The following is a 26135-nucleotide window of genomic DNA, read 5'->3' as shown; positions in this document are numbered from 1 at the left end:
AAAGTTCTGTCACATTCCCCGCCATTCATGCACTTCAAATCACACATAAAAATTACCATTCTACTAACCTCGCAACAGCTCGACAATTGCAAATTGTTTTGCGTCGTTTGTTTAGTTTTTCTCTCTTTCCGCTTTTTGTGTTTCACGTTGATCGCCGCTCGATCAATAAATTTATTTTTACTTTAATGCTTTTGCAATTCGCTAACCGGTTCGCCTCTTCCTTTTACCACACGTTTCTATATCAACTTTTACTTTGTACTTTAGTATCACTTCTTTTTGAGAATCAAAATTGCAAACTTGTGTATTTACTTGAGGGTGTGTGCGTGTGTTTGTGTGTGTGTACTTTCGAAAATGTATACTTTATTGTTTCATTAAAGATTGGCTGCTATCTTAAGCGCACATTGTTCACATGTAGGTATGTGCTCGTATGTAGGTACGTGTGATACACCGCAAGTGGTGCTCTAACAGCACTTGGGACACGTTCGTTGTTTTTATTAATTTATTTGTGTACTTAAGCACATACATATAAGGTTTTCATAGAACTTGATTAATAGTTCTGTTATGCACTCAAGTCCATTTGGCTTATTTTTAAGCTTTGGCACACACGTTTTTTTCACAATCAGCACACAATTTCTTGCATCTAACTATTTACAGTTTGTGCTGCTTAGCGTATTTCGCTTGTCTTATTTGCTTGGTATGTAATCTATAAAAAAAATGTATTTCTGCAACAGTTTTCTCTGTTTTCTCACTGCAGTAATAGTCGTATATTTTTGTGACGCTTTGCTTTTCAATTTCACTGCAATACTTTAAGCACTTTTTCTTGCACTATTGTCTAATTCAATATTTGTGGGCTGTGTGTAATGCACAGTTTGTATAAGTATCTTTTATTTATCACTCGTTCGTGCAGTATTCGCAACTGCTTCACCTTTAATTAGCTGCTTTGGATCTACCCAGTGTCTTTGTGGGTACAGTACCTTTTTTCATGTACTATGCGCAATTAACTTTTTTCTGCGTCTCTCTATCTACAAGTGTTTGCTTCACTTTTGCTATTTTAGCTTAAGTCTCTCAGCTGATAACAGAGATATGGCAAGAAAATTTCTTTACTTTTTTATGTTTTATGATTTCGCTTTATTTCAGATTGTTCACCAAAAATATTATCGCATTCTGCTTTAACTGATTCTATACCCAGTTAAATTTGTTCGATAATGTTTTCATTTAGTTCCGCGGCTGGTTAGTCACTTTGGAAAAAATTCGCTTATAAAAAACTGTAACTAATGCGCCTTTTGTTACGCTCTTCGTTTTGATTAAATTTATTTAAAGTCAAGTATCACTCGTTTCCGTTATTTTACTATTTTCGTTATTTATTTTTTATGCTTTTCGTTGTTTTTCCTTTTTCGTTTGTTTTTATATAGTTTTACTTACAGCTTTTAGCTTTTCTTTATTTGTTTGATTTAATTTATTTTGTTGATAGATCGTCGTTTTCTTGCAGCTGCATCAAAAACTAAAATATTTTTTCAGCAGTTTTTCGTTTGTTTTGCTGAAATCGCTTTTGTTTATTTTTCGTTTGTTTTTTATTCTTCGTTTAAATATTTAAATTTTTATTAACAAAATAATTAAATTTTTTTTAACTTAATTCGTTTTTTCGATATTGGTTCTTCTTTGTTTATTTTTTTTTTTAATTTACTTCGTTTGAATTTGGTTTCGTTTGCGATTCGGCGTTTTACGTTTGTCTCCTGCACAAAATTTTATATCATCTATATTAATTTTCTGCTTTTCTATTTGGATCGTGCAACGGGTGTCGATCATTCGATTATGTGATTACTGATCTTCTTCCGATGCCCAACGTTCGCTCGCTCGCTCGTTTCGTTTCGTTATGAATGCAATGCTCAAAAAATATCTGTCAGCTAAACTCGACTACCGTTAAAAGCACTTAAAAAGCTTTGAGCTTCAAGCTTTGGGACTTCTAATTAATTCCACATACGCTCTGCTGTACTTTTGAGAATCGTTGTTTTTGTTTTTGTTGTTGCTATTATTATTTATTCTTATCTAGCATGTCACGATCGCCACCATTGCGATACGCTTTTGAGTAGGCCTTTGCTATAGTTGAGTAGTTGACGTACAGATATATATATGCATGAATGGAACGATACATGCCCTGTCAGAAATATCATAGTCAACTATTAAAATGGACAACTTTTAACCCAAGCACTGCGTTTAAGTTTTGATTGGTTTCAAATATAGTAAGGGCGAAAATATAAAAAAAATGTTCAGGCGGAGTTGCCTTACAACTGTAATGTAATTATTTACAATTATATTTCATATAAATAAATAAAAAACATCTGTTCTGAAACAAAAAGCGCAAAATAATTATATTTTCGTTATGAATCAATTTGTTTACTTATGCTCCGGTGTCGGCTTAAAACTATAGGTCCCTCCATGTGTGAAACAACATCAAGACGCATGCGGAGGGACGCAAGTAGGAGGAGGAGCTCGACCAAATACCCAAAAAGGGTGTAGGATATGTATGTACATACGTGCTATAAGTAAGCGAGTTGCATTTAATTTTCTTCTCGCCTGTAAGTATGCAACAAGTAGCACTTTTTTGATTATTGTTTTATTTGCCCATCGAATCAATCACTGCATTTCTCATACGCCTAATGAAATGTCAAATTGAAAGCATAGCAGCCGAGCTAACTGCTTTAAATATGGATATTAAACATGCAACTAAGACTAAAGAAAAGTGCACAGTTTGTACCGACCACTCATCAATTCTCTTCAAAATCTCTGGACAGGGAGCCAGTGGGGGAAAAAATGCATGATGGAATTAAAAATGAGATGGCGACTATCGTGGTACTGTTACTTTGCGCTCTGCAAATTTGACAATGAGTTACGTCGTTTTAGCACCAGTATGGCCAGATTACCATTTTCGTAACTTGGTTTAGCATTTTTTGTTTGTTATTTAGTCTCGGAGTTTTAGTTCTTTTTTCATAACATTTTTTTAGTAATGTTTATAATTTTGTAAAATATAAATTTTTTAAAAGTTAGTTAGTTCAATAATTCACCCAGTTTTATTTAGCTTTACTTTTTTTTAACATCTGGCCGCATTGGCCGCAGTTGCGTTTGTTGTTGGTGTTCTTCTGCTTCCAGCAGTCAAATCCCTCTCTCGCTACTGCAGTGTTGCCTAGCTTTAGATATAAAAACTCTCTAAAGTGCCCATTTAAAGAAAATAAAACGCCAAATTTTTATTGAATTACCTAAAGAACTTTGTATGCGTGACAAATTGTCATTAAAATGTACGTTTTTTTTAAATAAATGTTATGTATAATTTAATTTATTACTATTTGTTTTGTTAAGCGAAACTCTTTTGTTAAGGGAACGACTTTTTTTGCTATATTTGGGGTTATGTACAATAACTAGATAAGGTACTATTTTTATAAAAATGTCATTATAGTTTCTTTAGTATTTTCTGGTATTATTAATATTAGAAGAGTTGAGATAGGGACATTTAATATTCTTTCATAACCTTAAAAGAAGCAAAAAATTAAATTCACACTTTCAAAATATCAAATTTTATAAGAACCAACTAACTTTCATCTTCTCAGAGTGGCCTTTTTTAATCTTCTTTTGTATAATAATACAGTTTTTTTTTAACTTAAAGTTTCGGTAGCTTTAAATTAAAAAAAAGAAACAAACACGCAACTTCAAAATTCTCGCATTTTCGGTATAAAAAAGCACTAAATTTATTGCGAAGAGCAAATGGTTGGCAACACTGCACAATTCAGCTAATGTGACGTCACTCACTCTCTGATGGGCGAAGTCTCACTTCTATTATTCTTGGGCGACAAGTACTTATACCTAATTTTCGTTTTACACGATTTTCAATATTTTAAGAATTTTTCTTGAATTTCATATAGCGTGAGATTTTTCGACGCATGTATCAAATTAGTCTCAGGAAAAGTCGCTGAGGCTCGGCAGATTTTGCTCTCACCGTTTCATAATTTATTTCTTATAATATATTTAATGAATTAATATGTGTAAGCACAAAATAAATTCTTAAACGAAATCTAAAAATAATGTTTTTAATAATGTTTTCACCTAATTCTCTTTTTGCACGAATGTTTTGGGAACGTACTATCTACCGTGTTAAAAGAGAATCAGGTGTATACATAATATAAGTGCATCTAAGTATGGTTAAGAAATAGTGCATCTATAATGAGCTCAAAGTTAATTGAATTTCCTACAGGGATAGTTACATTTGTAAGCACATATGATCACGTATGTATTTGCGAATGAGAGCGTTGGAGCCGATCACTGGCACCTGCGAATTGTATATTTCTGCTGTCAACTCAAAAGTTTTATAAACGCTCGCATGAGCTCAACGAATTCTCGGAATTCTCGCTTCATCTACTAATTAGCAACTCAAATATTGTCAAAAGTTTTTTTTCCTTTTGTTTGTGTATGTATGTACAGACTTATGTTTAGTTTTTTCCCCTTTGGCTTTTTTAAAAATTCTAAGTTATTCAAATTAAATGAGTGAAATGGTGAAGAGAAAAATCAATTCAATGACATTTTCGTTTGTACCAAATCATTTGATCTTTTATCTGCCTCTGTAAAAATTCGTTTATGCTGATGTTCGGCTGGTTGAAAGCTCACGTAATTCTTAATAATAATACACCTCAGCGGTGTGTTTTTTGATTGATTTTGCTTTTCATAAAAACTTAATCAGATATTTTTTTATTAGTAATTTCCTATGGGTTTTCAACTTAGCATTTACAGCGGTGAGCACATAATGAACTACAATAAAGTAAAAAAGTTATTAAATTTTTTAAAATTTAGTTAAATAAAACTTTTTTACAGTTTACCAAGTAAATAGAAATAAATCGAGCACCTGAAATGATTTGGTGTGATTTTGTTTTGTTAAGAAAAAATTTTGAAATGAGCATTCGAAATGGGTCTTAGGCACCGAATTACATCCTTCAATTGGCTAATGTCTTTTATAATTATGTGGTCACCACTGTAGTTGACTGGTCACTTTTTTGTAGAAATATTATTGACAGGCCTATGATTCGGTGCGCGATAAACATTGTGTTTATTTAATATACCATATGCATGCATGTGTGTGTGTATGCACTTAAGTGTGTCTATACAACTGTATTTTTTATTTTTTGATTTCACATACAAATCCGAATAATTTGCGGTGAGCTGTCAGCTCCCGATATTGCATTTAATTTAAAACGCACTAATTCTGATTTCTTAGCTAAAACTAATTTTTCTCTATGATATATTTACGACCAATATATGGACTTCAATGACACCCTAAGTGACGCTGCTAAATACTCATATCAACGTATCTGCCATAACAACATTTGTTTCTCTCTCTTGTTTGTGCGCGTGCGTAAAAAAAATAAAAAAGGTCGTGGTATGCGCAAAAAATTTATTTCTGTGCCAGAGACGGGATTCGAACCCGCGCCTACTTATAGTAGACTGACTTAACCACCTCTATTGAGGGTTATCCATCAGCGCCTTCGTCCTCTCAGCCACTCTGGCTATGCGATGTTGGATTGTATTTTTGCTATTTTCCATATCCGTTAACTTGATTTGGGAATCTGAATAATGATGATAGAACAAAAGATGATCTAATGTGTAATGAAATTTCGACACATTTCGACACACATATTAATTTTTTATAAAAAAGAACTCAGTTATCCTTCCGAATTTCAAAGAACAGTTTAATTTTATATCAATAAAATAAATTGACTCTAATTTGTGAGAGTGGATCTTATTTTTCTATTGCAAATAAATCTGTTCAATAAGAAATCACGCCTGAAAGTAGGCCGTTGTAGTAATTTTTATTATTGTACTTCGATCCTAATGAGCAGGAAAGATGCTATTACCAATTTAAGGTGACTGGTTTAAAGCAATTCAATAAACTTTTAACAGATATACCCGGATTAATAGTTTTCAGACACAGAAAAGATAAAATACGTATTTACGTAACTTTCAAACTCAAATTGGAAGCAGAGAAGTGTACAGAAGAAATCACCAAAAATTTCTGTGGTTACCTCCACCTTTTGATATTTATGTTCGGTCAAATTCTTATTTCGAATTCCATATTCTTTGTGGCCCATCATGAATTTGTTCCCGAAAGACAGTCAAAAAAAATTTAGACATTTATTTGAGCAGCAGGAAAGTAGATCTGGCCCAGAGTAATACTTTCTGAATTTTTTGGACACCCCGAAGTAAATCAGTTTAAGACTATCCTAACACAAAGCTAAGCATCTAGCAGCGCTTAAGGTTAAATGTTTGAAAATGCTAAGTTGTACTGCTGAGTTATACGCAATCATTATGGTGGGGAACTATTTTGGACGGCGTGTGGCTATACTGCCAAAGCGGGCGCTGATCAATCCTTATTGACGTAGAAATCAATTCCACTTGTAGCAACACCTCTCTGTTGGCTATCGACGTTAGTTCTTGTTAATCAAAGCGCATTTATTAAAGGTGGTGGGACTACACCCACAACAATGTTTGATACGTTTGATTGTCACGGCAAAGTATTGGAAAAGTGGAAAACAAAAAATGAATTCGCTTTGCTTTATTCTGTGTTGACAGCAACATGGATACAGCGAAAAAAAAAAAAATTAGCTGATTTACCAACACCCCCTTTAATAGATTCGCCTTGTTGTAAATGAACGAATTTTCCGCCCAGTTATAACTAAGAAGCGGCCGCCGTAGCCGAATGGGTTGGTGCGTGACTACCATTCAGAATTCACAGAGAGAACGTGGGTTCGAATCTCGGTGAAACACCAAAATTAAGAAAAAACATTTTTCTAATAGCAGTCGCCCATCGCCAGGCAATGGCAAACCTCCGAGTATATTTCTGCCATGAAAAAGCTCCTCCTAAATACAAAAATATCTGCCGTTCGGAGTCGGCTTAAAACTGTAGGTCCCTCCATTTGTGGAACAACATCAAGACGCACACCACAAATAAGGAGGAGGAGCTCGGCCAAACACCCAAAACGGTTGTAAGCACCAATTATATATATAACTGAGAGGCATCGCGAGGCTTTACTTACATAGACTAAGTTTGACCTATAAATAAGGTGGCCTATAATCGCTGTTTTCCAATAGCAGTCGCCCCTCGACAGGCAATGGCAAACCTTCGAGTGCACATCTGCCATGAAAAAGCTCTTCATAAAAAATTAATCTGACGTTCGGACACGGCCTAAAAACTCCATTTGTGGAGCAACATCAAAACGTACGCCATAAATATACATTTGCTAGTATTCTGCATCCCTTTGGCACTTTTTGGTAATTAGTAACTTTTCGTGGTTCAATTTTACTCATATCAGTTTGCTTGCTGTATTCGCGCTAAGGGATTTGAATTTACGAACAACAAAAAACCCTGTAAGTGCCTTGAAAACTTCAATATTTACAAAAAGTACGGACTTTCCGTTTATAAGTTTGTCATGTCGATATGTAGATTAGATGATTTATGGTCAATGACACGAAATATAACAATGGCAGACTGTATTAAGCTTTGACTTGATTTACCAGAAAATCTCCACCAACTGACAAATATTCGCATCATAATTCGCAAAGTATTTCAGCATGACCATGCAATGAAATGATAACACAACAACAATTTAACATTTTGATAAAAATTTACCGGCTAACACAGAAAAAGAGGTAAAAAAACTCTCTAAAACTGAACATCCAAACGTGGCAAATCATAAAATAAATAGCTTCAAAGTGAAGTGGGTTTCTATTGTCACACACTCACATTCACACATTCCAACACAAATTCAGGCGAAACTCACTTAGCTAACTCACAACTACGAGTACATTGAGTGTCAAGCGATGAGCCTTAATGGCTAGTGGCGTCGCTGGTGGGTTGTGGGAATAGGTGAATCAGATGAGTGAAGTGTGTAATCGAAAATTAGTAAAAAAAGCGCAAGAAATTGGTAGCCTGACAAGTTCGGTAAAAAAATGTTGATATACGAGTCCGATTAAGTTCGAATACCTCTTTTAATTTGGTAACAGTAGAGACCATTGGGACTAAAATTAAAAAAAAAATGGTAGACAACATTAGTCCTCTATTCTATTTGCTCCTCAAGCTTTTCAATTGAAAGTCGGCACGAACCACGTGCAATTAAGTCTCTATGATAAAACGGTGCTAAATACCCCGAAAGTGGCCGTTAAATACAGGAAGGAACATTATGTCCATAACTCCATTAATTCTCCAATTTCCAAGCCAAACTGAGTTGAAACAATTTTATTTAAAGTTCAATTCCCTGTACTTTTTTTTATTAGGTACAATTTTCTTAAATGACAATATAAAAAAAAACAACATTGCAATACGTATTCACTTCTTTTCTATAATTACACTGGAAATACTTTTTCAAGAAATTTGGGGACCAATTTTTTGATCGAAATTTAACAGGTATATTTACAATGCACAAGAAGGCATACATATAAATGGTGTGATTATTAAGAACATCAGGTATGCTGATGACACGACACTTGTCACGGACAGTAACAAAGATCTACAAGGCCTTTTAGATAAGGTTGGTGAATACAGTAATAAATACGGCCTCAAGATCAATGTCACTAACCCTAAATTCAAGGTGTAACCAGACACAAAAAGTATTTATAATAAATTAATCTTACCCATTTAAAGTGAACCCATAGAAAGAGTATGCAAATTCAGATCCCTTGGATGTTGGATTAATGAGAACTGGGACTACACCAAAGAAATTAAAACAGGAATAGAAATGGTCAGTACTTTTGTATGCCATGAAGATATGGGCCCGAGTAAACCGGAGTAGGCAGCTTTTAACTGCGAAGGAGTGCAACTTACTTACGGCATATTCTACGAAATCACTGGCAGAAAATGTTGCAACTCGTCATGGAAGATAAAATAGAAGGAAGTCGAAGTATTAGAAGAAAACAAATATCATGATGGTTGCTCAATATTAGACACTAGACAGGCATAGGAAGCATCAGAAAGTTGTGGAATGTGGCAAGACACAGAGAAGCTTTTAACGAAATCACAAAGAATATTTGTTAGAAGCTTAAAATTGTAAATTTTGTAAAATTTAATTGTAATGAAACTTGAATTGTACGATCGCTTGAATATGAAAATAAAGAACAAGATAAAATAAAGAAATATAGAGGGATAAGGCAGCGCCATTTTTACTCTAGAATAACTTTGTATTAAAAAATTATTTTTATTTTAACTCTGGTCATTAGTAGACAACACTGGAAACTAAAGGGTTAAGACCCAATCGCTCAGTTGGTCTGTTAAAATGTTTTCATGTTCACAGTCTGACTCAGTTCATAATTCAGTCTTATTAAAGGATAGATAGCATTGATTATGTAGCTCCAAGTTCGATCTCGCACACAAACATTTCTTTGAGAGTGATCATGACTGGATTGAGATCGGACAAAAACTTGACTGCTAAGTGTAGTATGAATGCGCAAACTGTTTCTAATTTGCTAATATTTTACCTGACCGAAAATGAACCAAGGGCAAGCCGAGATCGGCACTATGCAGTGGATCGTCTTAATTTTGTAAGCGGCAAAATAACAGGACACTGCTATTCGTTTGCTAATACTCTGCATACCTTTGGCACATTGGCAACAGGTAACTTTTTGTGGTTTGAATACCAAAACATAATCGGCATCAAATTTTACTCATATCTGTAGCCTTATATACTATGGCAAGTATAACATACAATACATATATACTAGGCCGGGTCGATTTGTGGGGAGGCAAAAAAATCGCCCATTGCTCTGTGAAAATCATATTCTAGGGATCAAAATAAGAAACTTTGCCGAAGGAACCATACCTCTAAAACGAATTCTGATGTCCCCCAATTTGGGTAGAACTTTTTAGATTCTTTTCTCATGTAAAAGAGAAAAATGGTGATATTTTGAAATGATTGTATGGGGAACCCCCCAGGGGAGTTCCAGGGGGTGTGCCACTGGCATGGGTGGATCGGCCGTCCAAAGTTAGTGGCGGTCGGTCATACATTTGGACTCGATTGGAGCACTCTAAATGGGTCAAAGTGGGATTTTTCGTTCGACCCAAATTGGGGGACATCAGAATTCGTTTTAGAGGTATGGTTCCTTCGGCAAAGTTTCTTATTTTGATCCCTAGAATACGATTTTCACAGAGCAATGAGCGATTTTTAAATCGACCCGCCCTAATAAATACTCATTCCTGCCATAAGTTCTGTTACAAGTTAAGTCCGTTATAGATATGAAATTAGAATACCTTTCTTAATGATGTTAGATTTATTAATCATATATTAAAAAATATATATTGTATATTTTTTATTTTCATTCGAAATGGTCACCATTTGCTTTTCCACAAGCCTGCAAACGATTAGGCCATTCAGCTTTTGCAGCATGCACGTTTTCCATGGATATTGGCGTCGCTGCTCGAACCAAAGATTGGGTGAGGCTCTCCATTTTCTGTGAAGTCTTCAATCGGCCATATTTTCCAATTCTAACCACAAACTGTAGTACAACGGATTCAAATCTGGACTTCCAGGCGGCCAATTTTCTGTGGCTATGAACTCAGGAATATTATTTTTTAGCCACTGCTGGGTGGTTTTTGCCTTACGGGTTGGAGCGGAATCTTGCTGGAATATCTAACGCTCTCCATTGAAAAGAGTATTGTTTAACTGCTTCATCACAGCTTCAAAGACATTCTCCTGGAACACTTTTGCCCCGGTATCAAACCCCTTTCCGCAGAAATAAAGAGATGCAACGTCTTTAAAAGACACTCCCCACCAAACCATTACGTGGACTGAACCTGTGGAACAACACTTTTCCGTCTCTAGAAGTTTAAGCAGAGCTTTGCCGTTTTGCTTAATAAAAATTTCTTCAATAGTAAACATTTTTTCATCTGCGAAAAGAATATTTTCATGGCCGTTGACCGCGTGCCATTGAAGAAGGCGCTTGCATCTGTCAAGCCCGATTTTCTTTAAGCGCGCTTTCAAAAGATGACCAGTTGAGCGACGGGAGGCTTTCATGTGGATATCATCTCTAATTAGTCTTGACATGGACCTGATCTATACATTTATTTCCCTGAACATGATTCTCTGCTTCCAAGAGGATTTCTGCGAATTCTTTCTTCAAGGACTTTTATGGCTGCACTGGATCGAACCACGCGAGTAGGACCACTTCTGTGTCTATCCGTCACTTCAGACGTTTGCGAAAAAGATTGATAGTGCGGTAAACAAACTTTCCCGACATATTAAGTTTTTTCGGCAATTCGTTAATCTCACTTGAACCTTTACCACGCTTTTGTAATGCAATCACTGAAATGCGATTTTTCTTAGCTCTCCACTCCATTGTTAACAAGCGAAATTTGCACCGAAACTGAGTATAATTTCTTAGTAGACAATGCATACGAACAAAAGCAAAAATAATAGAGCAAATCTCTGCGAATTCGTTCTCGCCGTATGCATTGTAAAATTTGTCACAGAATTTTTGGCAAGACTAAGTAATACATATGGATTCAAACCCAATAATTTCACGTGCAGCATCAGATTCGAGAAGGAAGTGGGGGGAGCAGTACACCACCTTTGCCACTGTTCCACATTGGCTTAGAAGCGACTGCGATACTTCTATAAGTACTTTCTCGAATGCCGAGCGGATCTATCTATACTCAGCAAGTATTCACAACTCTTTGCGCTTCATAACACAAACTCAATGGTTACATTTTAAGCGAAAATTTACAAGCTTCGAGCTCTGGCTTCAATAGTAACGCAAAGGGATCTACAGCGTTAGTAAGTCTCGTACACTCTATGAATGTAAGATGATAACCACCCTAGCCTAACCGAAAGTTTTTTAAGAAATAAAAAAACGGTTTCAACTTTGTTCAAATTTCTTACTGATCTGTTTAGACTACTCCATACATACATGCATGTGAAAACAAGGGAAAACCACATCTGAGATGAGTGCTTTAGATGAAAAGTAGAAACATGACGGCACTGTCACGTTTTCTGATAAGAAACACACAAAAAAAAAAGAGCGAATAAAATGTCACAAATGAATAATTACAAAGAAAAGTATGAGCAACCACCTGGAGGTGAATATAATTTTATAACCAAAAAAGGTAAAATATATACAAATAATAAATACTGAAGTTCATGAACCAAATGTCTGTATTTGAGCAGAATTATGGAGAGCAGACGGCTTCATTCTTAACACTTGTGAAAACGTTTCGTGTGTATATTTGCATATTTTGAGTAGTAATAAATGTATGTATGTATTATATGTCAATATACCGGAACGAACGCCCACTCAAAACAGAACAAACGCTTTGAGTTAGACGAAAATATAAGCAGAAGAAGAAAATAAAAACAGCAGAAAAAACAGCGAATACAGTACGTACTCGGTAGCCATAACCCTCAAGGCAAATCGTGCAATTCGTTGCTTAATGAAACTCTCTAAAACACAGCATTGTAACTTTATAAGTAAAACTACAAAAAATAAATTTAGCTTCAGTCTTTTTTTTCTTTATTTTTTTTGTCCGGACAACTAGCAAGTACTGCACTCAGACTTAGAATTAAGTCCATTGTACTACACTCGGAATCTCTTTTAATTTTCTTTAAATCTACCCGACCTCCGAAAAAATCTGAGTAGATCTGGTGTTGCCAAGGAGCCAAGGAGGTCGCTTCTTAACACATCAGTACCAAAGACCTCAAGCCTGATTCGAGTGAAGACGGGGCAGACGCACAGGAAGTGGTCCGCCGTCTTATCCTCCTGTTCACAAGCTGGACAGAGTACACTGCTTGAGATGCCTACCTTTTCCATGTGCTTCGCCCACAGAAAGTGGCCTTAGTCACTTCAACTATGATATCATTGATTATGCATGTCTTTCTGTAAGTTCCCTGTTGTACTATAGTTATAGCCTAGACTGGCGGCAGCGTTAGTCGAGACTACTGGCATAGTTGATTCTGATTAAAATTGTAGTGTGACAGACGGTTGCTTATTGGATAGTTTTGCCAGTACGGGTATTAGCTGCCCTGATACTAAGAAATATTCTGTTTTTTTTTTTAAAATCTTAAACTGTAAGTTTCCAAACTGCTCCGAAATATCAAAAGAATTAATGAAATTTCGAACTAGCTTTGCATCCAGCCTTTCATGTTCTTCTCTTTAAAAATCCCATTATGTTTCATTCACAATAAATATTAATAGTAAATTTTCGGCAATGTTGCTATCAAAAATTTCCCTAATCCGCTCAAATTACGAAAATTAAGTCTAGTTGTCAATCCGAATTAGTTGCACTTAATTTCTGAGATAATTCCAAATTAACGCTACCGTCTCTCTAGGCCATTACTTACTTACTACTGTCCTGATTTCCTCGTGAAGCATAGAGCCATCAACCCTTAGAGGACGCGTTGTAGGTAGCGGATAGCGAATGCTTCCCAGATATGGACGGTAGGAGAGAAATGAATTATCTCTCATGGACCAAACAAGCACGAAGAAAGAAAACTTCGTTAAAAAACAATATAAGCCTCAGTGTCTGCTTCCCATGTTAGGTGCGGTTGGAGCGGGATACGACTTCGAAACAAGCGGCTCGCTACGTAAATGTGCTCAACGGTCTTTCAAATCATCAAATATTAGCTGTTTACCAATGGAAATGTGTCTCCATGGGGTAATCGGTTAACACCCGCAAATATTCCTTGCACAAAATGCATCCGGCGCAACGGATATGGAGGTGCCAAATTCGTGCAGAAATGTCAACATGATGAACGAAACCAACGCAATAGATCCTAATAGAGTTATTTTCTGAAAAATCGGTTATATATATTTACTCACAAATACAAATGTAATAGGGATTTCACAGAATTTGTAATTGCTTAAGAAGCATTTAGAATCTAAGAAAGAACTTTTTACAGTTTACCAACTAAATAGAAACAAGTAGAGAACCAGAAATAATTTTATTTTACTTTGTACTTTTAAGGAAAAATTCTGAAATGAGCTTTCGAAATGGGTCTCGAACACCAAATTACATCCTTCAATTGGCGTATGATTCGGTGCGCAATAAACATTGTTTTTATTTAACATATCATATGCGGGTATGTGTGTATGTATGTACCTAAGTGTGTCTATAAAAATGTAGTTTTAATTCATTGATTTCACATGCAATACCGAATAATTTGCGGTGAGCTGTCACATCCTGGTATTGCATTTAATTTAAAACGCACTAATTCTGATTTCTTAACAAAAACAAACTTTTCTATATGACATATTTCCGACCAATATATGGAATTCTATGACACCTCAAATGACGCGGCTAAATACTCATATCAACGTATCTTCCATATCCAACACTTGTTTCTCTTCACTCGGTTTAGTTGTTTTTGCGTATGCGTAAAAAAAATAAAAAAAAAAGATCTTGGATGCGTAAAAAATTTATTTCTATGCCAGAGGCGGGATTCGAACCCGCTCTACATTGTAGACTGACTTCGTTCACGCCAATATTGAGGGTGTCCCGTCAGCGCCGTAACCTTTCGGCCACTCTGGCTATGTGTTGTCGCATGTTATTTTGCGTATTTGCCATATCCGCTAACTTGATCTGGAAATCTGAATATTAATAATCGAACAAATGCTGGCCTAATGTTTCTTAAAATGTCGACACATTGCATATGAATTTTCTACAAAAAAGAACTCAGTTAACCTTCCGTACTTCGAAGGAATTTTTCGTTTCAAATGAATAAAATAAATGGCTGTTATTCAAATTACCAGAATAGAAAAATATGCGTACATACAAATTTACTTTTCGCAAAAATGCCACTATAACAGCAGGATAATGGTGTGCAAGTCTTTTTGGTGGACTCTAAACAGTAAAAGTGGGTGTGTCTTATTTTGGTCTAGTACAATAAATTCTGTGCAATTGCAGGTCACGCCTGAAAGTAGGCAGTTGTAGTAGTTTTCGTTCGTTCCTGATAGACACGAAAGATCCTATTAAGCTTTAAAGGTGACCAGCTTAAAGCCATTCTAGTTTTATAGACTTAACTTTCAAACTCCAATTGGAAGTAGAGAAGTGTACAGAAGAGATCGTCAAAACACTTAACATTTATGCTCAGTTAAACTCTTATTTCGAGCTCCCTATTAAATGTGGGGCATCATGAATTCGTTCGGTAATTTCTGATGAAGCATATAAAATTGAATAAAAAATCACCTTCTATAAACATTTAACGGTGAAATAAATGCTTACGAAATTATAATTTGCACAAATTTTGAAATCCATACACATGCATATATTAAATACTCAGGAGAAACCTTTATTAACAAATATCTACATTTTCCTATTTAATATATTCTTAGAATAATGAACTCAACCTCGGTAGGAGCAATAGCTCAATGAGAGAAACTACCTCGTTTTCTATTAGTTGAGTTTAACGAGTGCGCACTGTATATACGTTGCGCAAAATTTCGCTACTCTCCCTAAACACGCGCCACTGCCGGGCCGGTTCGCTCTGTAGATGAATCATAGGCGCATTTTTAACTCGCCCTGCTGTGCTAGCCAGACATATCCACTGAACATACATACATACACACATTCGAACAAATGAGCATGCAAACGTGCTTATGAAGTGCTGTCATATTTATTATATATTTTGCATGTATGTGCGTGTATGTATATGCGTATTATGTGCTAATGGAGCGCTTTATGAGCAAATTGGCGACTGCTTGTGAGCTTTTTCCTGGCGCGCAAATTACATCAAAATCGTTATGGTGATTTGCTTGTACCCAGACATACATATGTATGTATTTATGGGTTCGTCTACATAATTTCCATGAAGGATCGTAAATGTTGGTGATTGTTTTTGTTCGGAGATCATTGACAGCTGTGAAGCCATTAACGAGGTTTTAGTACTTAAAATTTTATGTTTAAAATGCTAAACTATTTTGATGTTCTAGAAATGTCAAAATGCCACACAAGTTTTACATTTTTATCATGGCGGAGCTCACGAGCAACCAAACGTGTTTCTCAAAATTCTGCAAAGGTGATCGCAATTTAAAGCCATTTAAAACGGCGTTAATAGCCGTCGCCCACGGCGGCACGTTCTACAGTGGATCAATGTGAGTCAACATATAATATTTCCAATAGATAACTGCATATAAGGCCGGGTCGATTTGTGGGGAGGCAAAAAAAATCGCCCATTGCTCTGTGAAAATCATATTCTAGGGATCAAAATAAGAAACTTTGCCGAAGGAACCATACCTCTAAAACGAATTCTGAGGTCCCCCAATTTGGGTCGAACTTTTTAGTTTCTTTTCTCATGTAAGGGCCAAAAATGGTGATATTTTGAAATGATTGCATGGGGAACCTCCCAGGGGAGTTCCAGGGGGTGTGCCACTGGCAAGGGTGGAGCGGCCGTCCAAAGTTAGTGGGGGTCGGTCATACATTTGAACTCGATTGGAGCACTCTAAATGGGTCAAAGTGGAGTTTTTCGTCGACCCAAATTGGGGGACATCTGAATTCGTTTTAGAGGTATGGTTCCTTCGGCAAAGTTTCTTATTTTGATCCCTAGAATACGATTTTCACAGAGCAATGAGCGATTTTTAAATCGGCCCGCCCTACTGCATATGTATTTATGTGGGTGCGAAACTCTTTTTCTCGATAACGCTATAAGAGTGTGCATTTTTTATAACTTTAACCAGTGATGCCACCTTCGAAGAAACATTAATTGGGTATTTTGTGAATAAAAGTTGGGAATTTGCGCACCATCATTGAGAAAAAATATTTCCGAATACTTTTGTGAGGCACTATATATATTATGTTACAAAAATTATTTCTTGTTAGAATTTGATATTATCAACTGTGTACAAATGTGCATGTAACGAATGCACCAATGCGTTTAAAAATGATTTTTTTGCATGGACACTTGACGTACAGCAGTAAAAATAATTTCCATTCTCTGTTGAAGGTTGAGGTACGGTGCACTAGACAGGGCTAGGTTACTGGGACGGCAGACCTTGGCCTGGAAAAACCGGAGTCATTCCGGTAACGTAGAACCAGCTGCTATGAGAATGTAATGCTGCCCTCCTACTCCCACTCTACACGAAACATGTTTCCCCAGCCACACATCAGCGTGGATTCCGAAGAGGTACAGCACCACTACAGAACTCACCGCCATAAACACACAAATTAACCAAAACCACCCCTTCGAGCTGGACCTGAAGAAGGCTTTCGAATCAGTCTGCCACTCCACACAACAGTCGACACTCTCGTCGGGTCTGACGAGGTGATCCGCGCATTATTTGAATGGTCGGCACTCGTCAGTCATTTTCCGAGACCAAAACTCAAACCAAAGAAGGAAGGCGTTTCGCAGGGTGGTGCCCTATCACCCTTGCTTTTCAACTTCTACATATTGCAGCTTCCCCAGCCATCAGAGGAAGTCTCCCTGGTTTCCTATGCTGGCAATTGTTCGATAATGGCGTCGGGCAGTGACATCGATGGCCTGTGCGCCGAAGTAAACGTTTGCCTCACCAGCCTTTCTCGCTTTTTCACTGCGAGAAATCTCCAACTTTAGCGATTAAGTATCTCGGCGTCATGCTCGATATGAGGCTAAGCTTCCAACATCATTTGGCAGCAGTTCATTGTAAAGCAGCGGCTGTCAATGGCGCGCTCGAAAGAATTGTGAGCTTGCCCCACATACCATTGGTGTGACGGCACCTTTGATGATGTTTCTGACATTTTGATTTACAACTCCTGATTAAAAAAAACAAAAACAAAAAAGGGCGAGTCCATCTATGCATACACAGATGGTTCAAAGCTCAACGGCATGGTGCGCGGAGGTGTATACTCCGAACATACTGTAGTGCCTTTCATTCTAACCAGTCTTCAACCTAACCTAACTCCGTTTACCTTGAAAATTGCAGAGTTAGTGGAGGTACGGTTATGCTTGTTGCGCTTTGGATGTTTCATCAGTTACTTATTTTACCCTTTCTGTGTCTGAAATTTGTTATCCCGAAATCAGTTAGGTACGTCCGTTAAAAGTTTACAAAAGTAGAACTTCTTTAAGGTGGTCACCTTAAAAGCTTAATAGCATCTTTCGTGTCCATCAGGATCGAACTAAAACTACTACAACAGCCTACTTTCAGGCGTGACTTCTGATTTGTATTTAATCAGGGTTTATTGCACTACAAAAATAAGATCCACTTTCACAGTTTAGAGTCCATTTATCTTATTTATTTGAAATGAATAAGTCCTTCGAAACGCGGACGGATAATTGAGTTCTGTTTTATAGAAAATTCATATGCAATGTGCCGACATTTTACTAAACATTAGACCAGCTTTTGTTCGATTATCATTACTCAGATTCCCAGATGAAGTTAGCGGATATGGAAAAATGAAAAATAACATTTAATATTATATAGCCAGAGTGGTCGAGATTTTGAGGCGCTGGCGGACTCTCAGAGACCAGGTCAGTCTACTACAAGTAAGAGCGGGTTCGAATCCTCTCTCTGGCATAGAAATAAATTTTTTTATTCGATTATTAATATTCAGATTCCCAGATCAAGTTAGCGGATATGGAAAATACGCAAAATAACATGCGACAACACATAGCCAGAGTGGCCGAAAGGTTACGGCGCTGACGGGACACCCTCAATATTGGCGTGAACGAAGTCAGTCTACAATGTAGAGCGGGTTCGAATCCCGTCTCTGGCATAGAAATAAATTTTTTACGCATCCAAGATCTTTTTTTTATTTTTTTTACGCATGCGCAAAAACAAATAAACCGAGTGAAGAGAAACAAGTGTCTTGATATGGAAGATACGTTTTATATGAGTATTTAGCAGCGTCGTTTAGGGTTTCATAGAATTCCATATATTGGTCGTAAATATGGCATAAAGAAAAACTTGTTTTTGTTAAGAAATCAAAATAAATGATATTTATAGTGAACCTTATATAAAATGGCAAATATGCTTTTCTGTCTGCAATTATTTCGTATTGAGAAATTATTTATATGGAGCCAAGACATTTATTAGTTCTCTAGACAAATAGGTTTATTTAACTAAAAATATTGCATAAAAAAGTATCATGTTACTTTAATTATATCTTTAATTTTCTTCCTGGTTCTTAATAATTTCCAAACGTGGATATTTTTACACATTTTGGTGTTTCTTCTTCAACAAAAAATTTAACCCTAAACAGTTGATTGTTTACTACCTCCTATTTTATAGATATCAAAATTTGCCAAGTGACTAAAAACAAAGTTAAAATATGAAATAGGAACGAAATGTAAATTTTGATACCAGGACATATTTAGTGGTACATTTCCTCTGCCTATATAACAAATTGCCTACAGATTTCAAAAACGAAAGGGAGAAAATCATGGAAGGAAATTTCGTCGCCACTGCCCATTTTTTGTGTTCTTTAATTTTTTTTTGTTTTTTTATCTTTATTATTGTTATTATTTCTACAACAATGTCAGCTGTTTACGGTTATGCGATGACTAATGAACATCAGCTTTAAGGTTATAGCTGTGGCGTTTCTTCTATAAGCTCAAATAAATAATTAAAAAGCGTTGTGTTCTTGACAAATCCAAGGTTGGCTAGTTTTACAATCATCTTCACAGCTTTTTGGTAATTGTTTTTCATCAAAACTGCACTCAAATTGGCAGTGAACACAAATAAATCCAAATCCTTTGTCGGAGAAGAGACAAGACATCACTGAGCCCTTTAGACACTGAGGTATTTGTGAGGCCAACAATGAGAAGTTTTATAGTCAGCTTTATTTACACGCTGATATATTTTTCCCTCAACGGAACGGAGATTTAATATCACAACGACAAGGGGAAAGTACATAGTTTTTTCCAGGGCTGGAACAAAAAATTAGTAGTTTCTTAAGGGGGCAGCTTCTCCAGCGCTTTCAAATTTTCCACTTTTTTTTGCTTTAATAACTCATTTACAATCTGAGGAGTACAATGTTTTAAGCTTAATAGAAAGTCTAAAAAGTACCTATAAAGTTAGTCAAGTGATGAGCGTCAAACGAAAGATGTAGAAGAGTAAGAACGAATACTTTTATCGCATTTGTCTCGAAATACGTTGGTTTCCGTGCTGCCGAATATAACTCAAAAAGCAATCAAGATAAAAAAAAAATAATATATTAATAATTGGCGCATACACTTCTGTTAGGTGTTTGGCCGAGCTCCTCCTCCTATTTGTGGTGTGCGTCTTGATGTTGTTCCACAAATGGAGGGACCTACAGTTTCAAGCCGACTCCGAACATCTGCCATTTTATGAGGAGCTTTTTCATCACAGATATACATTCGGAGGTTTGCCATTGCCTGCCGAGGGCGACTGCTATTAGAAAAATGTTTTTATTAATTAAAGCAATCAAGATACCAACTTAAAATTTCACAGGGATATTCTTTAACATATTGGCCTTTCCTAGTACCTCAAATTTTATATTAATTATTACTAAAAATATTCTTTTGATCAATTTGTTTATAAAAAAATTGTAATTTTTTTCTTTATCAATTCAAATTTAAATTTTTTGTTTTCATTAACAATAGGTAAGTGCAAAGCGGACCAGCTTATTTTAATGAAAATTATTGTCTCGTTGATTACAAGAGACGGTACATTCCATTACGCAAATTGAAGGAGCCTCGTTTGAGTAGCTGTAGCGCCGCCATTTTATTTTTTTATTTAAAAAATTGAATTCATTCATTGAACGTTAATATTAATATGTAATTTATTTTAAGATAATAAATACCTCAATTTTCGCAAAAAATTATTGAAAAACTCGTTTTCTGGAGGAGCTGGCCCCCCTTAAGCTCGTTTGCAATGAATGGTAACGGTCCTGATGTCTAAGCACGTATTTGATACTCAGCTGTCTTGCAGGGTACATCTAAGAATACACATTTAGGTGCTGGTCACATTGTGGATCTCTAAGTATGTTGAACATACATACATCATGCTGTGCTTGAATCAGTTGGGGGGCGCTATAAAAGTCCATCAAATTAATGGGTTCTGGTTAAAAGTTGTGCGAAAAGCGACGCCAACAAATGGATGAATGTATTTTATTTAGCTAGAAATTAGGAACTATTTGGGAGAAGTGTGGGCACAATTATACCTGTACATATGTAGATGCATTTCTCTTTCGGCTTCATTAATAACCAATTTTAGTTTGGGATTAATGACTCATGCAGTAGAGCCTATGGATTACTGGATATGGATAATCGTCAATTGGGAGCTTTATTTTTATATTTATATTTTGAGTGGTGAATGACGCGATACAAAGCGTTCTAATTTGTCTGGCTTATACATATAAATGAAATGTAAGTGTTTTTATTTGACTTTCACAAGTCAAGTTGTCCGATTTTTAAGGAACTTTTACTGGCGCTTAAAGCAGTTCTCATACTAAAGATAGTTCATGGCTATGGCATGATTTGGCTTGTATTCACAACTGGCTCGGTGAAAATAAAAACACAACTTCAAAAGAATAAATGCAGAAGAACTTCTTCTCAAATTTATGCGGTCAGCTTAAAATATTTCATGGTGTAGAGAGGCGCTTAACCTTTTAGTAACCAGTGTCGCCCACAAGTGATGAGAGTTGAAAAAAAAGCTTTTTTGATACAAACTTATTCTAGGGTAGTAATGACGTGCCCTAATCCCTCTGTATCCCTTTGCCTAACACTGATTTTTTAATAGAAAATTTTCTATGAATATTTCCTGTTAAATTTCAATCAAGGGTGCACAAATTTCCTAAAAACAGTATTTCCCATGTGATTATTGAAATAAAAAAATGAAAACCTAGTAAATTATTTTTTTATTATTATTTTAAAAATTCAGACTTAATAAATACTATTTTATAGCTAATTTTTTTTTTATCTTAAATTTAAAACTATGAATATAAGAATAAGAATTCGAAATGTAAGTTATTTATTTATTTTTTGCCATCAAATACACATATACAACAAAAAAAAAACTTTTTTCAACTAGGCTAAGCAATTGGAGAGCTAGTGTAGTTAGAAGCCAGATCTCTCAGAACTCTCCTACTCTCCGATCGCCACTTTTGAGTTATTAAGTATCGTTTTGTTATAGAGATTTAATGAGTCCAGGTCCATGCTCTCTTCCAATTGCAAAGTAAGAGCGCACAGAAGTAAGAGCGAACAGAAAAGAGGAGTAGTGTTGCCTACCAATGTTTTTTTTGTTTTTTTGTTTTTTTTTTATATAATACAGGGTGGCGCACGAATCGTGCTACAAAAACAAAACGTAATAACTTTTTTTCTGTGTGAGTAATCGGCTTTTTTTTTTTATTTTGCAGATTAGTATTTAGATTTACAAAAAATGGAGGCTTGGGATACCGAAAAGAGGATTTGGATAGTGCAGCGGTACCATGCTTTGCAGTCCATCATTTCCGTCCAAAGGGAATTTAGGCGGGAGTTTGGCGGCACTCCCCCGAGCAGATGGACCATTATGAGGCTGGTGAACATGTTTGCTGAATCTGGAAGCATCGCACACAGACCGTACCATCGAGATCCCCATGTTCGGGTCGAAGCCACAATCGCGGCTGTAGCATCGTCAATTCAGGCAAATCCAAGAGTTTCGACTCGTAACTTGTCGGCGCAAATTGAAGTTAGCAGACGGTCATTGCAGCGGATAGTTCATGATGACTTAAACTTGTTTCCGTACAAAGTTCAAATCACAAGCAAATTAAACCCTCTGGATTTGCCTATTCGCCTGGAATTTTGCCAAAAAATTATTGAAATGGCCGAAGAAGACAACAACTTCATAAATTCCTTGTTTATGTCTGATGAGGCCCATTTTGATCTAAACGGCAATGTAAACAAGCAAAATTGCCGTATATGGAGTCAATCAAATCCGCAAATACTCCATGAGATGGAACTGCACCCAGAACGAGTCACAGTGTGGTGCGCAGTTTCATCAAGGTGCATTGTCGGGCCATACTTCTTCGAAGAAAACGGTGTAACAGCGACTGTAAATGGGGACCGTTATTTAAACATGTTGAAGGAGTTTTTTTATCCAGAACTGCGGCGAAGACGTATCCCTTTTAACAGCATTTGGTTCCAGCAAGATGGAGCAACTGCACATATAGCCAGACCGGTTATGGAGGAGCTCCAACGAAAATTTAGAAATAAATTGATATCCAGAAATTCCACTTTCCGCTGGCCCTCAAGGTCACCTGACCTCACTGCACCAGATTTTTTTTTATGGGGTTATCTCAAACAAGAGGTGTATAAAGCAAAACCAAGTAATTTGACTGAATTGAAGCAGTCCATCACAACAATAATTGAGGCGATCCCGACTTCAACCCTTCAGTGCGCAATGAACAATTTTCTCATCAGTTGTCGCATATGCGTCAATGAGCATGGAGGTCATTTACGTTCTATTATTTTCAAAACTAATTAGTTACATAAAATAAAATTGAATTATCTATACAATAAAAAAACAAAAAGTTAAATACATTGATTAGAAAAAAAGTTATTACGTTTTGTTTTTGTAGCACGATTCGTGCGCCACCCTGTACTAATCTACATCACATATTTGCTCTAGAGTGAAATACTGCCCACCAAATTACAACAAATATTTGAACTTAAAGCCGTACATATATATTTTCACTCATTTTTGAATGCACACTTCCTCCACCTGATTCGCCTATTCACACTACCCACCAGCGACGCCACTAGCCATTAAGGCTCGTCGCTTGATACTCAATGTACTCGTGTTTGTGAGTTGGCTAAGTGAGTTTCCCCAGAATTTGTGTCGGAATGTGTGAATGTGAGTGTGTGACAACGAAAACCCACTTCACTTTGAAGTTATTTATTTTATGATTTGCTCCGTTTGAATGTTCGGCTTAAGAGAGTTTTTTTAACTCTTTTTGTGTGTTAGCCGGCAAATTTTTATCAAAATGTTTAATTGTTGTTGTGATATCATTTCATTGCATTGTCATGCTGAAATACTTTGCGAATTATGATACGAATATTTGCCAGTTGATAGAGATGAATTTTCTGGTGAATCAAGTCAAAAGTATTACAATTTCATTATACAATGTCTACCATTGCCATATTAGGTGATATTGATCATAAATCACTGGTCTACATACTGGCATGATAAACTTACAAACCGAAAGTCCGGACATTTGTAAATATTGAAGTTTTCATGACATTTACATGGTTTTTTGTTGTTGTAAAATTCAAATGTAAAATTGTATGCCATTATATTCTGGTATTTGAACCATGAAAAAACACCATTCAACAATTTGCCATAGAAAAGCAGAATTCTAGCAAACAAAAGCAGGTCAACTCATGTGACCCACAATGAATATAGAATTCGAAGTAAGAATTTGACCGAATACATATACCAATTCACGGATTTAATCACCGAAATGTTTTGACGATCTCATCTGCACTCCTCTCCATCTAATTTAAGTTTGAAAGTTACGTAGTTACGTATTTTACCCTTTTTGCGTCAAAAAGTTGTTGTCTATAAATCAATTAGGTATATCTGTTAAAAGTTTATAAAACTAGAATGGCTTTAAGCTGGTCACCTTAAAAGCTTAATAGGATCTTTCGTGTCCACCAGGATCGAACTAAAACTACTACAACTGCCTACTTTCAGGCGTGATCTCCAATTGCACAGATTTTAGTGCACTAGACAAAAATAAGACACACCCACTTTCACAGCTTAGAGTCCACCTTGGAGACTTGCGTACTCTCCTGCTGTTGTAGTGGTCCTTTTGCGAAAAGTAAATTTGTATGTACGCATATTTTTCTATTCGGATAATTTTAGTAAAAGCCATTTATTTTATTTATTTGAAACGAAAAAGTCTTTCAAAATACGGAAGGATAACTGAGTTCTTTTTTATAGAAAATTCATATGCAAATGTGTCGACATTTAATGAAAAATTAGGACAGCTTTTATTCGATCCACATTGCATACCAGATCCAGTTAGCGGATAAGGAAAAATGCAAAATAACAATTGATGTCGTATAGCCAGAGTAGTTGCAGGCGCTGGCGGACTCTCAGAGCCCAGGTCAGTCTACTTCAAGTAGGCGCGGGTTCGAATCCCGCCTCTGGCAAAGAAATAAATTTTTTGCGCAGGGCTACAAACAAATAAATCGAATAGTGAAGAAAAATAAGTGTGTTGATATGACAAATACGTTGGCATGAGTGTTTAACAGCATCAGTTAAAATGCCATAGAGTTTGATATTTCGGTTGTAAATATGTCATTTACAAATTTTTATGTTTTTGCTGAGACATCAGTACTAGAAAGGAAAGAATCGGAATTAGGTTTTGACAACTCAAAGCAAATTATTCAGTATTGAACATATAAGAAAGCAAGGAATTAAAAATACAGCTGAATACTTGAATATATTCCACAAAAACAATGTTTATCGCGCGCAATCGTAAGATTGCCCATAATATTTCTATAAATCCATAATATCGTTAATTAAGAGCTATGTGGAGTCTATTGCCAAAATAAAAAAAAAAAAACCTTTTCTTCACTTCGAGTATGTCACTTTCGACATATGTACTGAAAATGCCCATATGTATGTATGTATGTATAATACATATAATATATATGCAGTGCAATCCAACTTTATTGTTTTTAAATTATTTTGTTTACTCTTTTTCGACTTTACTGGCATTTAGCGATAAGCAAATTATTTATTTACATTATTAGATACCTACGCAAGCCCCATCAACGTAATCGTCAAGTGTGCCAGTAACTCACAATTTTAACTATATTTGCTGATAAGTCACTTTTTCTCCGATTAAATACCTTCAGCTTTTTATGAGACCACCTTTAGTTGAGGTGATATTTAAAATGAGCTCGTAATCATTTAAAAATAACACAATTATTCCATCATTCGCCACCAAAATTGCCACTGTAAAAATTTGAAAAAGTTAGAGTTAAAAAAAAGTTTCATAAATTTCCAAGCCTGCACACACAACATCACTCGCTTATAAGTAGGTTATCTGGTGAGTTATCTGGTTGCGCTTTATCGTCCAACTATGTCAAGTATTTATTTGGCATGGCAAATTGTCTGCTCGCACAGGTAAATCATTTCCCCTCACATGAACGCTGACGAGCAGTGGCTTTTTTGGCATAAGATGCAGGAGAGTGTGAGAG

The 26135-nt window shown here is 36.0% G+C and overlaps 1 protein-coding gene across 9 annotated transcripts in view; it reads right to left on the bottom strand.

Moving 5' to 3' along the window:
• LOC128860293 (NAD(+) hydrolase sarm1) overlaps nucleotides 1-26135 on the bottom strand; it is a 158139-nt gene that overhangs the window by 50610 nt on the left and 81394 nt on the right. The window contains exon 1 of one of the 9 annotated variants that reach the window (XM_054097732.1): nucleotides 69-182. The exons of the other annotated variants lie outside the window; for them this stretch is intronic. The gene's annotated coding sequence lies outside the window, so the exon portion shown is untranslated. Of the gene's footprint in view, nucleotides 1-68; nucleotides 183-26135 lie in introns of those variants that run through there. 9 annotated transcript variants of the gene reach the window in all.

Source organism: Anastrepha ludens, chromosome 4 (genome assembly GCF_028408465.1).
Source record: "Anastrepha ludens isolate Willacy chromosome 4, idAnaLude1.1, whole genome shotgun sequence".
NCBI lineage: Eukaryota > Metazoa > Arthropoda > Insecta > Diptera > Tephritidae > Anastrepha > Anastrepha ludens.
Note: the sequence above shows the minus strand (reverse complement) of the source record. Positions and strands in the feature narration are given on the sequence as shown.